This window comes from Octopus bimaculoides, chromosome 6 (assembly GCF_001194135.2).
Source record: "Octopus bimaculoides isolate UCB-OBI-ISO-001 chromosome 6, ASM119413v2, whole genome shotgun sequence".
Lineage (NCBI taxonomy): Eukaryota > Metazoa > Mollusca > Cephalopoda > Octopoda > Octopodidae > Octopus > Octopus bimaculoides.
This window is the reverse complement of record NC_068986.1, coordinates 98,543,433-98,548,147: the sequence shown is the minus strand read 5'-3', so window position 1 is coordinate 98,548,147 and position 4,715 is coordinate 98,543,433. Positions and strand designations below refer to the sequence as shown.

The following is a 4,715-nucleotide window of genomic DNA, read 5'->3' as shown; positions in this document are numbered from 1 at the left end:
TCTCTCTCTCTCTCTCTCTCTCTCTCTCTCTCTCTCTCTCTCTCTCTTTCTCTCCTCGCCGTATATAAACTTTATTTGCTTCAACTTTCTCTAACTGATTTCACTATAGTTTATCTCAATCAACTTCCAATGTAAATTTAGTGGCCGACAGTAATACCAGAGGTAGTTCATATTTGCCTGGTCTTGGGATATGCACAATGCAGTATTTCTACAGTTTTTCAGCCTCTAACTAGTAATGCTACGAAAGTAGTAGCATCGGAACTTATATTAATTCTTATCTTATCTGGCATTGCCGTCGTCCATGTCTTTCGGTGTTCTGCGGGCAGATAGATTTTAAGTGCTACACGTATAGCAGCTGGACTTTCTACCACAAGGCCAAGTGTGTCGTGGCCTTTTTTATTGTGACTATGACAAAGCACAACTCCCAATAGCTCGTCAATGGGATATGTATATCAACGTAGACCGAACTCATCTACATATATAATTTTTGGATGCCCCGTTACTTACCACGGAAATATACTGCGCTAATTAGTATAACGACCAAAAAGTTTTCTTCGTGTCCGGCACCCTTCACCACGTTTTACATCTCCTCAGTCATTATGGTACGCGCAAGCTTCTGGGAATGTACTTAACACACCTTCTTTACCATCTCGCTCTCAATATCGAATTCTGTGCATAATCAGCGAAATCCATTTCGATAAGAAGAATATTTCATTACCATCAGTACACAAAAACCTTGTGAGATACAAAGATTAGTTTGTTTCTGGGGTTCTTAACACTGTTAAGGGACTCATGGGTTAATATAACTTAATTCATACCTGATGGGAGCTTTTAGAAGATTGCCAGTAATCAAATGTTTGCACGGATGTACTACAAATAAATTGATTGGAATAACATTCCAGGAATTAGTGGCATAAATAATTCCAAGCTGATAATTCTTTAATTACGAACGTCTTATTAGAACCTTCAATCTAAATTAATCATTTCCAGTTAGAAGATGGTCACGAAATATTTTACTTTACTACAATAATAGAAACTGAATTTTATTAAGATTCACCACTAAGATAAAGGATTCTTGATCCGTATTCTTCGAAAATATTTATCACCCAATCCTCCGTTTAGAGATATACGCTTGTGTAATTTTTGCTATATTAATCGTTCTGTTTACATTGTTTAAATTAATATTGTTCTTGTCGGTGATAAAATCTGGCTGAAAATGGTCAATATTCTGTTCAGGAAGAGAATTTGCTAATAATATTTTGTTTTGTGCTCTACTTCTCGAAATGACAAAAGGTAAGGTCGAACTCGGCGGAATTTGAACTTAGAACGAGAAGACGTGCTAGCGATTCTGAAAGCTCACCACCTTAGTAGTAGTAGTCGTAGTAGTAGTAGTAGTAGTAGTAGTAGTAGTAGTAGTAGTAGTAGTAGTAGTAGTAGTAGTAGTAGTAATAATAACAAATTCAAATTACGACAAACGTAAACAAACAAGCGAAGCTTGCCTTTAGAAGCGTTGAGATGTCTTTTTTATAGAAAGTTAAAGAAGTGATGTTTAAATTCTCAATCGCAGAATAATGCTAATAATATAGCCTGAACAGGATAAACTATCCCTATTTTTGCAGAGAAAAGTGTAGCTGGCCACCTACACTTTTCTCTGCAAAAATAGGGATAGTTTATCCAGTTCAGGCTATAATATTAGCATTATTCTGCGATTGAGAATTTAAACATCACTTCTTTAACTTTCTATAAATAATAATAATAATAATAATAATAATAATAATAATAATAATAATAATGTGAATCCTTATTTGCCGCTTTTAGATTTAACAATATAATACTTACCGAAAATGTGATGCACACACAAGCATTTAAGAAATAAGATGAAGAAGAAAGTAAACAACTGGAAAAAGAAACCACTGCATGGGCAATACGTCAGAGAAATCAAAGGAAAAGGCAAGATCAACACTTAGAGATGGCTAAAACAAAGTGATCTGAAAGGATGCACCGAGGCAGCACCCAGGAATAAGCTCTGAGAACTAATTACATCAAGTTCCAAATAGTTAAGAGTAGCGTATCGCCCTTTGTATGATGTGTGGGAGCAGAAACGAAATCATCTCACATATTGTGAGTGAGCGTAGCAAGCTGGCTCAAAAACACTACAAAAGGCACGATAACGTGGCTAAATTCGTCCACTGAGGCAGCACCAAGGAATAAGCCCTGAGAATTAATTATACCTAGTTCCAAATAGATAAGAGTAGCGAATCGCCCCTTTGTGAGAGCTAAAATCGGCCATTGGAGGCTACGTGAAAAGTACGGCCTGAACAGAGCACTGAAATGGTACGAATATGAACCTTAAGGAGTCAGCAGGAAGAAAGAACGTAAGATGCTGTGAGATTTTACAATCCAACGTGTCTCCCTAATCGTGGCACGGAGACCAAATATGGTTCTGGTAGATAAAAAAGAAAACAAAACCAAGATTATAGATATTGCAATACTTGGAGATGCACATATAGAACTAAAAGAACTAAAAAAGATTGAAAAGTACAGAGAACTAAGAGACGAAATTGCAAGAGTGTAGACTATGAGTAGAGTGTCTGTCATTCCAGTAGTTGTTGGAGCACTCGGAGTACTAACAACCAAGTTCGAGAAATATGTCAAAGATATCGGAATTGACATGAGAGTAGAACAAGCCTCCAAAACTGCTCTGATGAGGACAGCTAGGATTTTGAGATGTTGAATGTCCCCCACGATAATTAACAACAAAGTATGAAAGCATGTAACGTGCGGAAAGAGAGCTGAGGGAGCAGGCTGCTATCCGCTCTCACAGAATCTATCAGAACAAACAATACCGAACGTTCTGAGAAGTAAAGCGATGATGATTATGATTATGATGCTGCTGCTGCTGCTGCTGCTGCTGCTGCTGCTGCTGATGATGATGATGATGATGGTGGTGGTGGTGATGATGATGATGATGATGATGATGATGATGATGATGATGATGATGATGATGGTGATGATGATGCGCTGTTTATCTTGATATGAGATCACCATGTCGCGCACATATGGTTGTGCTGCATGTGCCTGGTGTACCCTTATCAGACGGGTAGTCATGATGGGTATAATGGGCTTCGTATATTTGTACCCCAGTGTCACTTTGATGGCATGCACTGCTCTCTCACTCAATAATGATAATAAAAATAATGGAAAATGCAGAGGGTCAAGATAGTCTCACTTATTGTTGGGTTCTTGGGAACAGTATCAGAAGGCATCAAGCGGAAGATAAAGGAATTGTCTATCACAACAATGTCTGTACACACTGGGAAGTTCCAAAGAATAGCTACATTTTCTCCGTCAGTTACATCTTCAGGATGGTGCTTGTCGCATTTGTCAGGAGTTTTGATTTTATAATGCCGACATATTAACCAATGTAGATATTGAACAATTCTGTCATGTCTTGATTTTTACTCTACAGGAGCTAAAACCTTACATCCAGAGATTAGGTGGTCGACTGTTTCTATCACACCATTGCAGTATCGTTGTAGACTTTGAGTCTACTCCCTTTTTCATCACGTTGGCTTCATAGTTTCGAGTCAATAAGCTCTGATTTTGGGCAGCCAAGATAAAGCCTTCACTCTCTGCCTTTAGCCCTGAGCTCCGTAGCCACTGATGGGTGTGCTTCTGGTCTACATCAGCTTGTTTGTTACTGGCCACATATTTGCCATGCAGAGGTTTTTGTTCCCATCAGTCAATTGTTCCAGCGCATTTTGCTTTGCTATTGATTTCACCTTCTTTGCAACTACAGTTACTGCACTTCTCTCATGCTGTTCAACCTGGGTATTATGCATAAGCTCACTTGAAATTTTGTTTTGCTCTCCTTCATAACGGAATGAAGCTTCTTACGTTTTTTCATGGTTTTCAATGGGCTTTAGCATCCAGTAGTTAAATGTTTCAAGATTATTATTATTATTATTATTATTATTATTATTATTATTATTATTATTATTATTATTATTATTATTATTATTATTATTATTATTATTATATGTTTGACTTTTACTTTGTATTTGTACAAGTTGTCTCCAATTCTTACCCAGGGACTTTAAGAGACAAGTTAGAAGTTCATGTTGGTGTTATACCTAGGGTGCCATATATTTGGTTTTGTGCATGTTATTGTTCTAGAGAATGTTTAAGAAAACATAAGAAAATTATGAGTTTGCTTTAAAATTTGAGATTACATAGACAGTATGTTATGAAGGGTATGGGCAGTTCCCATGAGCACTATCTCTTGAATTTCTGTCATTTTGGGGTTTCCTGGTATCTGAGATAGGTAGCAATCAGCTCCTTTTGCTATTATTCCTGAGGCACCTATGACAACAGGTATTGTTTTAGTCTTGAGGTTCCACATTTTGCCAATCTCTATTTCAAGATCTTTATCATCATCATCATCATCATCATTATTATTATTATTATCATTATTATTATTATTATTATTATTATTATTATTATTATTATTATTATTATTATTTTATGTTTGACTTTGCCTTGCATTTGTACAAGTTGGATCCAAGTCTCACCCAGAGACCTCAAGAGACAACAAGTTAGAAGTTCATGTAGGTGTTATGCCTAGGGTACCATATATTTGGATTTGTACAGTTTTGTTCTAGTGAATGTATAAGAAACCATAAGAAAATTATGTGTTTGTTTTAAAATTTGAGATC

The 4,715-nt window shown here is 36.5% G+C and overlaps 1 long non-coding RNA gene across 1 annotated transcript in view; it reads right to left on the bottom strand.

Moving 5' to 3' along the window:
* The window catches only part of LOC106870799 (uncharacterized), a 387,764-nt gene that overhangs the window by 262,276 nt on the left and 120,773 nt on the right, over positions 1–4,715 (bottom strand). The window lies entirely within an intron of this gene.